Source organism: Notamacropus eugenii, chromosome 1 (genome assembly GCF_028372415.1).
Source record: "Notamacropus eugenii isolate mMacEug1 chromosome 1, mMacEug1.pri_v2, whole genome shotgun sequence".
In the NCBI taxonomy this organism is placed as follows: domain Eukaryota; kingdom Metazoa; phylum Chordata; class Mammalia; order Diprotodontia; family Macropodidae; genus Notamacropus; species Notamacropus eugenii.
Genome location: NC_092872.1, coordinates 241896795 through 241912118, shown reverse-complemented (window position 1 = coordinate 241912118; position 15324 = coordinate 241896795). Strand labels below are relative to the sequence as shown.

At 43.2% G+C, this 15324-nt stretch overlaps 1 long non-coding RNA gene across 1 annotated transcript in view; it reads right to left on the bottom strand.

The window, feature by feature from the left end:
* Positions 1 to 749: 749 nt before the first annotated feature.
* LOC140524763 (uncharacterized) overlaps positions 750 to 15324 on the bottom strand; it is a 29359-nt gene continuing 14784 nt past the window's right edge. Inside the window, exons 3-5 of the long non-coding RNA XR_011973827.1 lie at positions 2446 to 2632; positions 1801 to 1934; positions 750 to 1021 (exon numbers count right to left, since the gene is read on the bottom strand). This is a non-coding gene — a long non-coding RNA (uncharacterized lncRNA). The remainder of the gene's footprint in view (positions 1022 to 1800; positions 1935 to 2445; positions 2633 to 15324) is intronic.

Below are 15324 nucleotides of genomic sequence, written 5' to 3'. Positions count from 1 at the left end.
CTGCATTTTTCCAACATGACTTAATATTTGCACATTTGGAGGTGGGAGGTAGAGCTGTGGAGGAGAGAGGGGAAATGATCCCCCCAACAACAGCCTTCCCATTTCTACTCTGGGGGAGCGATGGTGAGTTAGAACCCCAGCTTCTCTAGCAGTAAAGAGATACCTAGTTAAGTCTCCTGGGGAGACAGAGGGCCCAAGGCTCTCCACATGCACATCTATACACTCTAGTTTGTGCCTTTATTATAAAGGCAGAGAGGGGTCCGCAGCTCCTGGCTCCCACCCAGGAAGGGATAGAATCTATTTCATTGAGATGCCAGGGAGGCAGGCAGAGGACTGCTGAGTCGGCAAGGAAAAGACAGGAAGAAAGAAAACGAGAGGTTGTGGGGGGGGAGGAGATGGCAAGGGGGCTGCGTTGGATTGAATTCAAAGAAACTCCTGACAAAGGAGGTTGGCTGTAAGGGCAGAAACCATGTTTCTCCCAACATAGGGGGATTTCCTGCGAGCGAGTGAGTGAGGGAAAACTATCTCTTCCTCCTTGAGTCTCTCCCCTGCAGTATGCATCTAGGGCTCTGCCCACGGAGAGCTCAGCCCAGGCTTCAGATGGTAGTATCCTGATCAACTCAATAGAAAGAAAAATGCCATTTAGAACATGAAACTGTCTCTGAAGTCTAGTCTAATTCTTAACCATTTATGGATCTATGAACCCCTGAATTTTACAAGTGAGAAAATCACAACTTAGGAATGTCCATCTCTCCACTCTAGTTCATCCTCCCTACAGCTAATCAAGGCAATTTCCCTTCAACTCACGTCTCATCTGATCCAGTGCCTCTTCTTCTGTAAATTGCAATGGCTCCCTATTCCCTCTAGGTAGGTAGAGACCGGAGCTATCTGTGGTTTCTTGGATACTGAGAATTCTCCGATGAGGAAATGCCCTCTAGTAAGTAATTCCCGGTGAGGAAATGCCCTCTAGTAAGTAATTCCTGGTCGGCACTCATTTTGCATCTTAGTCTTTGAGAGAGACCTAGGGAAAGGAAAGCATTTACTAAACCCCTATTATATGCTAAGCACTTTACAAAGATTATCTCATTTGATCCTTACAACAATCCCGGGAGATAGGGACTATTTTAATCCTCATTTCACAGTTGAAGAAACTGAGTCATAGATGAAGTGATTAACCCAATGCCACAGAGCTAGATTTGAACTCTGGTCTTCTTGTGTTCTGGCTGGGTGCTCTATCCACTGCACCATCCAGCTGTCACAGTGCTCAGGGTGCTGAGAAGTTCAGTAGCTTATCCAGGATCCCGCAGCCCCTATGTGTCAGACTAAACCAGGTCTTCCTACCTCCCAGGGAAGCTTTTTCTCTGCTATACCCCAGTACATCTCCTTGTCTCTAAGCTAAATATAAACTTTTCTGCTTGGCTTTTAAAGCCCTTCACAAGTTGGCCCCAATCTATCTTTCCAGTCTCATTATGCAAGATTCCCCTTCCTGCATTCTTCAGTCCAGCCAAACTGGCTTTCTCTTTGCTCCTCACATACAGCACTCCATCTGCCACATCTCTGCCTTTGCACTGGCCATCCCCCATGCCTGGGAGGCATTCCTTCCTCACCTCCAACTCACAGGATCTCTCACTTCCTTAGAGGTGAAGCTCAGGCAAGACTTCCTCCATAAATCCTTTTCTGCTCCCCATCCCATTGCCACTGCCCTCCCTCCCAAACTGCTTTGAATTTAACTAGTTCCTGTTGATTTCATATTTACTTTGTAGATGTTTATTCTGTGTGTACTCATTTATGTATACTTACACATAAGCCCCTCGAAAGCTGGGGTTGCTTCATCTTTTTTATTTTCCTAATCCGCATAGTCTGGCATAGTACCTGGTGCGTAATGACTCATGATAGAGGTTTCTTGATTGATTGATTCACTGTAAGAGCTAAAGCTGGGATTAAAATCCAAATCATTTGGTTTCATTCTCTTGTTCATTCATTCAACAAATACTGATTCAGTATTCCTTCCACAGGATCACCTTTCCTTTCTAGACATTAGGATTATCCCAAAGTATAACTGGTTGCCTGGAAAGATAGCTAATTTTCTATTTTTTTTAAGGTATCCAAGAAAAGACTGGATACACTCTTGTCAGGAATAATAACAGAGGGGAGTATCGCTCAGATACGAGTTTGGAATAGATGGAGTCTGAGGTGTTTTCCAGCTCTGTATTCTATGGAAGAGACATGGGTTAATTGAGTACACGTAAATGCGTGGTTGGTGTTGAGCATACTCCACACTGGAGTAAGTTCCATCCTTTATTCTCCCAGTCTAGCACATGGTGCATGTGTGCTGAAACACATGCACATGTATACATGCACACACACACACACACACACACACACACACACACACACACACACACACACACCATATTGTTCCAGGGCTGGAGTATAGGGCCATACCTGAGAACTGAGAAACAATTCTGATCTGCCCACAGCGAAACCCAGCTTAGGTCTTGGTGATATATTCCAGCTGGGGAAGTTTGTCCCCATCTTCCCGTCGTTGCCCCTTTCTTCCCTTTCCCCTTTTCTTCTATACCTACGTTACTTTGGCTGTCCCAGAAGAAACTATTCAATGCATTCCTTCCCCCTAAAATAGATTAAAAAGAGGCAGTGTGAGAAACTGGATGAGAGTCCGCCTCAGAGGCAGGAAGACCTGGATTCATATCCCCTCTATGGCACATACTGGCAAGTAATTTAAATCCTCAGCGTCCCAGGTTACATTCTCAAACTATAAAATGTGTGCCAATTGAGGGTCTAATTTATAGTGTTAGAGGGAACTCACTGAAAGTTCTCTGTTCCACTGAAATCATGGCTCCAGACTACCCACCCAAACAGCACTCCCCCCCCAAAAAAAGGATGGACTGGCTGAAATGGGCTCCCTGTCCTGAGGGGAACTTTGCAGCATGACCTGGAGGGGGTCAATGATGACTCCAAAGGGAATCATTGTCTCATAGCAACAATAATCATGTCCCACTTCTATAGTGCTTAGAACTAAGTGCTTTCCTTCCAACAAACTATTGAGGCAGGCAGCTCCCTGGTAGTCTATCCCCATTTTGGAAATGAGTCATCAGCCTCAGGTAGATTGTCCCTTTCCCAAGGTCACCTAGCTAACAAGTCTCCAAGGATGCTGGGATTTGAATTCAGGTCTCCAGATTGCAAGCCCAGCAGTCTACCCACCACCCTGGGCTGCCTCAAATAGGTCATTTCAGGCACAGTAACAAGCCAGTAGGGGAGTTATTTTTGTCTTCCCCAGCATCCTTCACATTGCACCATGTAGGTGGCTGCCTACTCTGTCTAGCCTCAGGGAAAGCCCTGTTACCCCCTCCCACAACTCCATTCCTTCCCTCATGGGGAGGGTCTATGGGAACTGAGGGGCCTGGGGTTTGACACGTCAAACACCATCAGGGACGCAAAGCCCTGATGTTGGGGGGTGAAAAGGGGGGGAACTGCCATCTCTGAGTGGAGTGTTCAAAGCCCCAGGGAGGAATGAAGTTTCAGCCAAATGGTAAAAATATAATAGAGCGCTGTCATGTCATCTTTCCATCAGGAGCTGAATAGTGGGGAGACGGGCTCAGCTAGGCAGCTAGTCACCTACAAGGGAGAATTTTCTATTTCTTTAAGGAGCATAAGTTTGAGAGGGGTTGAGTTTCTATTAGCAGCTTTCATTTCCGCCTTTACCTCTCCCTACTTCTCATCCCCTACTCCCCTACAATATTCAGTCACTCTAGGTTTTCCAAGGAATGAAACTTCGAAGGAGGGCTTTTATAACTCACTGAACTGAGAGAAAGTGCCAGATACTGAACGTCCTGCCTGGAGACAGAGGAATGGTCTAAATCAGTGGTTTCCAACCTGTCAGCCTCAGAATTATGGGAGATGAGAGGGGCGCCACTGGGATTTTGTAAAGGATTCCTAAAGCCCTAGATGAATCCATAAATAACCACATTTTTATAGACTGAATAAGTGACATATCTCACACATAAATTAATACCATTTTTCAAATGTAAGTAGGCACTGTTAATCTAGATAAAGTACAAATTCACAGAATCACAGATTCAGAGCTAGAAGAGGTCTCAGAAGTCACCAAGTGCAACCTCCTCATTTAACAAATGAGGAAGTGAGGCTGAGAGAGGTTAAGTGATTTTTTTTCCTGCATGATCAAATAGCTAATGAGCATCTGAAAAAAGATTTGGACCTAGGTTTTCTCTCTCTGGTCCAGTCCCACACTCTAGTCATTCTACCACATTCCTGGAGGCCTGGAAACAAAGGAGCTGTCCAGGGTGAGGAAAAGAACTCAGGTGACCTAGACTCTGGGCAAGACTGCTTCTGTAAAAACAGGGGTCCCTCAGACCTCAAGTGGCAAATGGGTTCCCTAGTAAGATTCCTTGGGTCCAGGGGGTCTTGGAGTTAGATAGTGGGGTCTAAGAAGGAGGAGTTATGAACCAAAAGTTTAAAATTTGGAGGGAGATGACAAGAAAAGAAAAAAGGAAGGATGTCAGGAGGAAGATGGAGCAGAAAAGATGAGAAAAGTGAAGGGAAGGGAGAATGAGGAAGAGGATGGAGTCAACAAAGAGACAAAGAAAGGGAGAAAGGGAAGGATGATGAGAAGAAGTAGCCATGAGAATTTCTTCAGTCCAGTTCTGGAAATTAACTCTCTCATCATTTGGTTCTCTAAGGTAAAAACTGGAAAAACCCCAAAATGAGTTCATGATCCCAGAGAAGTTTAGGAATTTCCTCAAGGCATACAGTGAGCTGAGAGAGGAGCTTCCAGCATGTGCCTGAGCCAGCACTCCAGAAGAGTTTCTGTCCCAGTTCATGTAAACTCCTCTGACAGTTTCCAAATTCCACATTCAATGGCCAACCTTCTCTCCTCTCCCCCTCCCTGTTCCCTACAAGTGCCTACCAGACCAGATAGTCTCCAGACATTTCTTCTTCCTATTTCTGTTCTTTTTCCTAGGCTGCTACCTACTACCTGGCATGTTCTCCCACACACACACCCTACCTCTCCCAATCCTACTCCTCCTTCAAGGGACAGCTCAAGGGCTGTAGTCCCCAAGGAAAGAGAGAGAGAGAGAGATTATCTGTGTGCATGTATACACATACCAACACACAAATATATATATGTGTGTATATATAAATACACACATACATGTGTGTATGTGTATATATACACATATGTATATGTGTGTATAATATATACTTCCTTGATCAGACTGAGCTCTCAATATACAGCACAGTGGGCATGAAGAAGGCTTCTCCTGAACTGAGTGGAATTTATCAAGGAGAGGGATTCCCTTTAGACTGAAAGTATTAATGTGTAATGAACCCAAGCAGCTTTGCTAGCTCAGAAATGCAAGCATGGCAGTAGACATGGAGAAGGTAGAGAAAGGCTCCATTTCTCAGAATGTTGTAGATCAGAGTTAGATGGAAGAAAAAGCTGAGCAAGGACTCGGGGTGAAAGCAGAGATGGACAGAAGTGGGGGAAGCAAGTCAAGTAGGGCCAAGAGAAGTACCTAGGACTGTGGGAAAGGGGTAGAAATAGTATGAGTCACAGTAAAGAGAGCAGCTCTCCAGGCTTCTTTCCTCTGTTATCCAGTCCATTGTTTGGCTTTTAAAGTCTTCCACAACCTATCTAGCCCCTTCTTACCTCCCCAGGTTATACTGTGTTTTGACCCTCCTTTTCCCCCACGCTGTCTGTCTGTCTATCTGTCTGTCTGTCTGTCTGTCTGTCTCTCTCTCTCTCTCTCTCTCTCTCTCTCTCTCTCTCTCTCTCTCTCTCTCTCTCTCTCTCTCACACACACACACACACACACACACACACACACACACACACACTCATACACACATACATATGCTCACACACATTCTGTGAGCCAGACACTGGCATCCCTTGCTGTTCCTCAAACACAACCCTCCACCTTCACCTCTTAACTTCCCTCGCCTCCTTCAAGATTCAGCTCAAATCCCATCTTCTAAAGTCAGCCTGCCTTAGTCCCTACCCCTCCCTTCGCCCCAGCTGCCAGTGCCTTCCCCCTCTGAGGTTCTTGTATAATAATGAAAGCAGTATCAAGTTTATATAGTTTGCAAAGTACTTTACATGTATTATTAGCTCATTTGCTCCTCATAACAACCCTGGGAGGTATGTGCTATTATTATCCTCATTTTCCAGCTGAGGAAACTGAGGCTGAAAGAAGATGGATGACGTGTCTGAGGCAGAATTTGAACTCAGATCTTCCTGACTCCAGGCCCAGCACTTCTATCCATTACACCACATAGCTGCCTGCAGGCTTGTTGTTTCTTTAACCTGTTTTTCATTAGAATATGAGGTCCTTGAGGACAGAGGCTATACTGGGTTTTGCCTTTCTGTGTATTTGTGGATCTTAGCACATAGTAAGTGCTTAATAAATGCATGTTGACTGACTGACTAACTGAGGGTTTCTAAGTTAAAGCATGGTAGACCAGATGACCTTTCTGAGCTATGCAGATTCATCAGGTGGACAGACTCGAATGGAACACAGCTCCCAGGGGAATCCAGGGACGGCAGGACCTGAATCATCTGCCCAGGGCATACTCAAGTGACCAATACTAAAAAGATCTGATTTCATCCTTATTGCAGTGACTTCCCCATAATGCTGTGAGCTTGTTCCCAGCTCCTGGACTCTGGTCCAAGGCCCATTTGTGTCCCTGGCTGTCTTACAATAAAGGTACTTATTTTCAAAGTGCTCATTGGTCACTAGCAAGTGAGTGACTGGACAGAAAGAACTGGGGCACCAAAGTCAGAGGACCTGGGTTCTTATCTCAGCTTTGTGTGACTTAAGTCACTTAAACTCCATGACCTCAGTTTCCTTCTCTGTAAAAAAGAGGGGTCTGAAGTCGCTGACCTCCAAGGTCCCTTCCAGCTCAAATTCTATAAAGAAGGAAAGAAACAAGCATTTATTAAGCTCTTGCTGTTGTTCAGACTTTTCAGGCATGTCCAATTCTTTGTGACCCCATTTGGGATTTTCTTGGCAAAGACACTGGAATGGTTTGCTATTTCCTTCTCCAGCTCATTTTACAGATGAGAAAACTGAGGCAAACAGAGTTAAGTGACTTGCCCAGGGTCACACAGCTAATGTCTGAGGTTGGATTTGAACTCAAGGAGATGAGTCTTCCTGACTTCAGGCACATCCCTTTATGCACTATGGTACCACCCAGTTGCCATATTAAGCTTCATTAATTATTTATTAAGCTACCACAACTCCTTCCAAACTTTTTCTTGTCCAGACTGAATGTCTCATCCTTTACCAATCATTGTATGGCATGGTCTCCAGTTCTCTCTTTAGGAGGGTCCCCCTTTTTGGGAGGGGTTTCAAATTGCCTGTGTCTTTCCTAAAATGTGGTCCCCAGAGGACCCTAAGGTGCTACTCCTAGACAAGTCTCATGGGAATACAGAGGAAGCTCCAGTGAAGACCTAGCCTACTGGTCTTTCCAGGAGACATGTAGCACTCACTCCTCAGTGGCCCTGCTCATGGGCAAGGAGAGCTAGTTCAGTCAGGGCAAGTCTCTGGTCTGGCATGTGTTGCTAAAGCCATGAACTAAAGAGCTGTAACTATTGGTCAGACTAATAAAGGAGTCTTTGACCTTTCTCTCCCTAGTTCTTGGACTTTCAAGGAAGCTGGTAAGAAGTAGTAGAGGGTACCAAAGAAAAGGCACTGACTTTGGAGTAAGAAGACCTGGGTTCAAATCTGACCTCATCATGTGTATAACCATAGGAAGCCACTCAACCTCCCTACACCTCAGTTTTCTCATCTACAAAATGAAGATGTTGGATGGGATGACTTCTGATGTCCCTTCTAGCCCTGGATCTATGATTCTCTGATCCCTTAAACAGCCATTCAAGAGAAGCTTGGCGGAGACTAGAGTAAGAGTGAGAGCAGGAGACAATACAGAGTGTGGGCACTCCATGGGCACAACTCAAGATGGATTCCAACATGAGAAACCTCTTTGTGCTGTGACTATGATCCTCTCCTCCCAATACTAACTACAGGACGGTGTTTCCCATTCAGCGCCCAATCCACCATGCAGTCAAATGACTACAAAAGCTCTTGCACTTGACTTAAAATGATAACGGAGGCTCTGGCTCCTGTCACGAACTGTCTCTACAGTAAGGAGGCCTTCCCTTCATGCGGTGTTGATGGTTCACCAAGTTTCTCACAAAAACTCTATTTCCTTTGGTTCACACGATAGCCCTGAGAGATAAACAGGGGCAGGGATAGCTTCATATTACAAAAGAGGAAACTAAAACCCATCCCAATATCAGTTATCGGCCCCAGCCCTGGGAAAGAACCAAGTGAACAGTAGACTTTCCCCCAACCCAAAATAGGCCCCCATAACTCCTGGGGGAAATAATAATTTACATTTACATAGCACTTCAAGGCTTCGCAAAGCAAAATTTGCAAAGCAAATGTCTTTACAAGAATTCTGTAAGGTTTAATAATTCTCATTCCTGTTTTAGAGAAGAGAAAATTAAAGACCACAAAGGGAAAGGGACTGATTGACCCAGTCACAAAGCCTGTAACAATAAAAACTGGGGACTTAAATGCAGAGCTTCTGACCCCAAGTCTACTGCCCTTTCTACTACAATGTGAGATTTACTCTTGGCCCCTGACCCTGAACTGATCCTATCATGACAAAGAGGAGGAGAGAGAAAGAGAATTCTGGATTTCCCTAGGCCAAGTCTGGTGCTCTTCTCATCCACCATGTTTCCATCTCTTTCCTCTAGTCCCATGTTTAGAAGAACATCCCTTCCATCCCCTTCCCTGATAAAGGGGATTTATACTTACATTCTCCCATAACTTTCTCCCCCTACCACCCTGCTTTCCCAACCCATCAGCACCTGGCCATGTTGGGGGGCCCCTTACAGGAAAGATGGGGCTGACTCCTTCACTCAACCATAGCTTTCAACCAAGTCAGGAAATTAGTCTAGCCACAGAAGCAGCCACATCCCCTGGAGGGGGACGGTTTCCTCCGCCCCTTGATAAACATCATTTTCATTAATCAAGATAAATTCACCCAGTGGATCTTATCACTATAACATTTAGAACTGAAAGGGAAACAATATAGTCCAACCCCTAATTTTATGGATGAGAAAAGAGGGGTGAAGTAACTGGGCCCCAGTCACACAGTTAGAAAATACCAGATCCAAGCATTGAGAGGGGATAAGAACCCCCTTTCTATCAATCAGTCAGTCAACAAGCATTGATTAGGAAACTATCATGTGCCAGATTCTAGGGATACAACGTATAATAGAGTCTGATGTCATTGTCACACAGTGTCTCCAACACTGGGGAGCCTACTTTGAGGAGAATTTTGATGACTCATAAACTAGATGACTTGGAGAGACATTGAGTCAGATATAGACATTCTGGAACTGCTCCAGTTCTTCTCCCAGAAGAAGTTCATTGATTGTCTGAAGAGACATTCAAAAAATCCTGTTAAGTCTCAGCCTCGGCCTCATCCTTTTCTGCTGTTCTGATCTGACTCCTTCCTAGCTAATCAGACTTCTGATGAGAGATAATGCCAGAAGGGGAAAGGCCATGGGACTTTCTCTGCCCTGAGGTGCTTTCAGTCCTATGAAATGGACTTTAGTCCCTGACCTCTGGGTTTTGTTCCTTTCCATTCGGGTAGAAGAATTGGAGCCTCCAGTTCTGTGAATTCCATCTTCCTCATGTTCCTGAGTCTAAGTTTTGCTTCTAGAGCCCCATCAATGTTATAAGGATCAAAGAGTGACCTTTGGGATCCAACCTAGAAGTAGCTGGGAAAAGGATTCATTCTACCATGATGCTCCAATTGGACATGAAGTTGGTGGGATCAGTAGGAATTAAGCTAAATTTTGAGTCAGGGCAGAGTACGCCCTCAGGTACCAGGAGAAATGTTCATGCTTTGTGCTTGCTACGTCTTCAAAATAAGTTACTTGTGAAAGCTAATTGACCTAAGTCGTTAAATGGAACTTTGGGCTAGTTACTGGCACCTAACAAGAGCATTAGAGAAGAGACCTCAGGTTACCCTTGAACCCTTAAAGGTAGATGTAGGGAACCTGGCCTGGAATCATGGGCCACAGCAGAACAGACTCACTTCAAAAGACAAAAGCGAAATAAACACCTGCCTTTCAGGAGGGAAAACAACATGGACATGTGTAGTTATGTACAAAGTCAGATAACAAGGTAATTTTTAAGGGAAGGTATTCACAGCTGGAGGGATGAAGAAAGAACTCGTATAGAAGGCCGCATTTGAACCAAACTTTGAAGGAAGCTAGAGATTCCAAGAGAAGGAGGGAGTTCATACCAGGCACAGAGACAACCAGTACAAAGGCAAGGTGATGGGAGATGATGGTATATATGAGGTACAGGAAGAAAACTGTAGTGTATATGAAAAAAAGGACCATTGAATAAGGCTGGAAAGGCAGGTTGAGGACAGGTTGTCAAAGGATTTTAAATGTCAAACAGGATTAATATTTGATCCTTGATATAAGAGGGAGCAGAAGGAGTTTATTGAACAGAGGAATGATGTTGTCTGACCTCCCCTTAGGGAAAATCACTTTGGCATCTGCATGGAGGATGGATTGAAGCAAAGAGAGATTTCAGCTAGGGAGACCAATTGGGAGGTTAATCTGTGCAAGATATGATGAGAATCTGAGAGAGGGCTATGAAGGAAGAGGAGGACCAGATGCAAGAGATGTTGGGAAGATAGAAACAGAATTTGGGAATTGATAGGATGGATGGGGCAGTGAGGATGGAAGAGGGTCTTTGTCATTCAGGGGCCACTGCAAGACAGGGTAGAGGACCCACTAAACAAATTACTTCCTTGGACTTTTCCCCCAGACAAAGCAGTCTAAGTGCTCTTAAGTGGGACTGGCCTCTTAGTAGAAAGGACAAAGCTATGGATTTGTAGCCAATAGGCTGAGTAGAGTCACACAGAGAAGACCAAACTCCCACCCCTGACCACAAACCAGCTCCCCCACACCCCTACCCCTGACTCTGGCTATAGACGCATTGCTTACAGTCATCTCACAAATGCAATAGGTCACTTGGAGAACCAGGTGAAAGGATGCTTATGGATCAATACCACTCCTCTTCACTTCTGGAGAAACAACTCAGATTATGCATCATACTGAGGATGGGCCAGGAACAGTATCTAAATATACAAGGATGGCCTGTTTTCAAGTGGGGGAACTCGGAGGAGAGAGAATTGAAAAAAGGTTCCAAGAACACGATGATATAACTCCAAGCAATGAGAAGTAACTGGGGGCTGATGGAACTAAGGAGCAGATGGAGCCCTGAAGGGAGGAGGAAGGCCCACTTTGTTGCAGAAACATCAAGGAGTCCTGATGGGCAGGGGATGGGGAGGAAACCAGGGAGAGCAAGAGACCTGGCCCTCAGACAGACAGACAGCCAGAGAATTAACCTCAGACATGAACCTCATCTAATACAATCACCTATTTCACAGAAGAGGAAAATGAAGTTGAAGGGTGTGAAGGACTTTGCCCAAGGTCACCCAAATAATAAGTAAGTAATAAGTTTGGGTGTGCTGAAACCAGCTGTAATCAGCCTATGAAAGTGATTGTTAAACTTTCAGAGTGAGCATTTATCCTTCAGCAGAAGCTACAAATCATAGCTTGGTATGTTGTTTTAGTAATTGTCTAGACTTAAGAGAGTAATGGAGAAAATGTTAATGATGCACGTGAAGCTGGAAAGCCTGTTTTGGGGGGAACTAAGTGGTGCGGTGCATAGAACACCAACAAGAATCAGGAGGACCTGAGTTCAAATCTGGTCTCAAACACTTACTAGTCTTGTGACCCTGGGCAAGTCATTTAACCCCATTGCCTAAAAAAAAAAGTATATCATTCATGTGCATTTTTACTTTTGGGAAAGTCAGTTGTTAAACATTTACCAGTATATCCCTGGTGAGACCTCATGTCTTTTGACTTCAAATCCATCTCTCCTACAGTATACCAAACTGAGGCCCACAAAGACCTCATGGGAGGAACTATGTCCCCCCCCACCATTTTGGTTGCCCCATTCTTGGCACACTCATGGTTAACTTTCAACAGAACTAGAACAGCGGTGCTTTGGCCACTCCTGTCCTTTTAGGGCCACACTGTTACCACAAACATTTTCTGAACACCTACTGTGTGCTCAATTATAACACTGGGAGGACAGTGAGGTCTAAGGGAGAGGCCACTGGACTTAAGAGTAAGGAAAGACCTGAATTCAAATCCTGACTGACACTTATTAGTTGTGTAAGCACTGATTCAACCTCTCGGAGATTCAATTTCCTTGTAAATAAAATGGGGATAAGATAATGGTACTTCCATTTTTCACCAGGCATTGGTGAGGAAGGTCTTTTCTAAGATAATAATAAAAGCTACTAATGACATGGTGTCTGCCATCAGAAAGCTGACAGTCTTGTAGGGATGAGAAGACACACACAGAAAGTAAGTCACGATAGTGTCAGCTGGGTGGTTCAAAGGATAGATCACTGAGCCTAGAATCAAGAAAACTAGAATTCAAATTTGGCCTCAGACGCATAACTAGCTGTGTGACCCTAGCATAAGTCACTTAATCTTTGTCTGACACAGTTTTCTTAACTGTAAAACGGACTAATAATAACATACCTACCTCACAGGTCCAAATGAGACAGCTGTAACTCAGCACAGTGCCTGGCACATAGTAGGTGCCTAATAATGCTTGTTTCCTTTCTTCCAATATAAGGAAATGCAATAAACACAAAACAGAAGAATTAAATTAGCTGGCATTGAAGGCTCTTTCCTGTTCTCTCAATATATGACATTGTGAATTCCTGGAAATGTTCCTGACCTCATGGAAACATCTCCATTCTTGGCTTCTTCATTTCAATTCAAGTCTATTCAACAAATATTTATTGAATACCTACTGTATGCTAGAGCCCACAAGACAAAAAGGAAACCTTCCCTGCCCTCAAGGCTCATGTGTTCACTTGAGGGAAAGCTGTCTGTCCGTACAAAATTCATGCAGAATGAATACAAGGCAATCTGGGGAGAGATCACAGCTTAAGTATCTGAAATCATAATACTCAAAAATTCTGTCAAGGCTTCATATATAATTTATGTTGATACAGTACATCTTCACAAACAAAAGTACAAATTTTCAGAAATAAAATATGCCTTGGTCATGTCAGGAAAATCATAGCTCATAAATGAATGTACAAATCCCTATTTAGCAAAATGAGAATTAGCCCGAGACGTTAGTTATTCAGATGACAGGTTTAATCTAAACAGCTTCTGATCATAAATTACATACTCCACTGTTCTGCTTAGAGACAGAGTAATAAAAATACCTCTCTCAATTATGGAGAAATAAAATTAACACATGAGTATAGCTAGCACAGAGAAGGTAAGTAAAGTCACTACAGGGTTTAGGGAATTTTTGCAAGCTATAATAGCAAAAGCAGAAACTTATGGTTTCACAGAAGCAACAGAGAGACAGAGAGACAGAGACAGGGATATATACAGAGGCAGAAACAAAGTATATTGGGGAAAAATGTCAGAAAGAGTGTTAATAAGACTCTAATAAGCAAGTCCTTAATTTCCAACTTGATTACAGTAGTGAATGAATCCAGAGAAATTTAATTAGGAAATTCAACATATAAAACCAATTTTTCCTACATCATTTGTGATTTCAAATTCAATAATTATATCATATTTTGATTTATGTACATTTTTTTTCAACTGTGGAACCATAACTTTAGTCTAATAGAAAATCTTGGAAGTGAGAAAATTTCTTTTCCTTTTCCATTGTTCATTTCAGAATCAATCAGTCATTAAGTATTTGTTAAGTACCAGGCATTATTCTAAGTACAGGAATATGTAAATGTAATAAATGAAACATTTCTTACTTGCAAGAAGCCTACATTCTAATGTACAGAGTCCAAAAGGACATATATAAACATAAACAGGCTAAATACAGAGAATAAATGCAACATAGTTAAATATAGGAGAGTTTGAAGGATTGGGCACTTACATTTGAGGGGGTTTGAGTTGTGAATCAATGAAAGAGTGAGACTCTAAAGAGAAAACAAAAAAGCTGGGATGAAATAAATGTTCAGACTGAACTCAAATACCAGACATTTGATAAGCTTAGGGTTATCTATTTTAAAAAAATTCCTATTCCTAAAGTCCAATACCTTAGGCGTAATTTCTATTTTTTTTTTCATTTAGGATTTAACTATATACAGAACACGTGGCACTTAATCCACATAAAACATAGCCTTGCTTCTATTTAGTCATTTTCAGTCATGTCTGAATCTTCATGACCCTATTTGGGGTTTTCTTGGCAAAGATACTGGAATGGTTTGCCATTTCATTCTCTAGATCCTTTTACAGATGAGGAAACTGAGGCAAACAAGGTTAAGTGACTTGTCCAGGATCATACAACTAGTAAGTGTCTGAGGCTAGATTTGAACTTGGGCAAATGAGTCTTTCTGACTCCAGGCCTGACACTCTATCCACTGCACCACCAGGCTTGCTAGAATTTATTTAATTTTTCCAGGACAGGATTACATGCCAGATCATATAATTTTTCCCCACCAAGGTGTCTTATTTAATGATTGTTTTTGTCTTATCAGATTTTTAATTCTGAGAATCGTTTGGCCTACTCTGAAATAGCTAAACTCTATCCTAAATAGACTGGAAAATATTTATTTCTCCTCTCAGCTGGAGCTTAGAGTTTGTTTTTCTCCAAGATCCTGCTAAGAAAAGGTAACATTCCTATGGTTGTACAGAGAGTTGAGGTTGAGGGAGTAGGGTTGTCTATAAGAGGGTTCTGGTTGAGAAGATCAGGAAACAGTTATTTCCCAAGTGTCTATTCTGGGCAGATTAAGCTGTTTGCTCATACGTGGGTGGTGGCTGAGCTTTCCTGTCTTTGTAGGACAACCCTGGGAGGAGGTATCTTGGAGCAGGCATAGCTTATGCCCCATCTAATCATACTCTGTGAGCAGCCGCATGCTTTTTCTACATTTAGTTTACGACTTATCATAGAGCATGGGTCATTAGTCATGAATTTAGAGATAGAAGAGACCTTAAAAGTCATCTAATGCAACCCTTTCTTTTTAAGAAAGAGGAAACTGAGTTCCAGAGAAGTTAACTGGATGTCCAAGGTAACCCAGATCATAACAGGCAAAGAAAGCATTTGAGCCCAGATTCTCTAAGTACAGTGGTCCTTCTACTACACACACACACACACACACACACACACACACACACACACA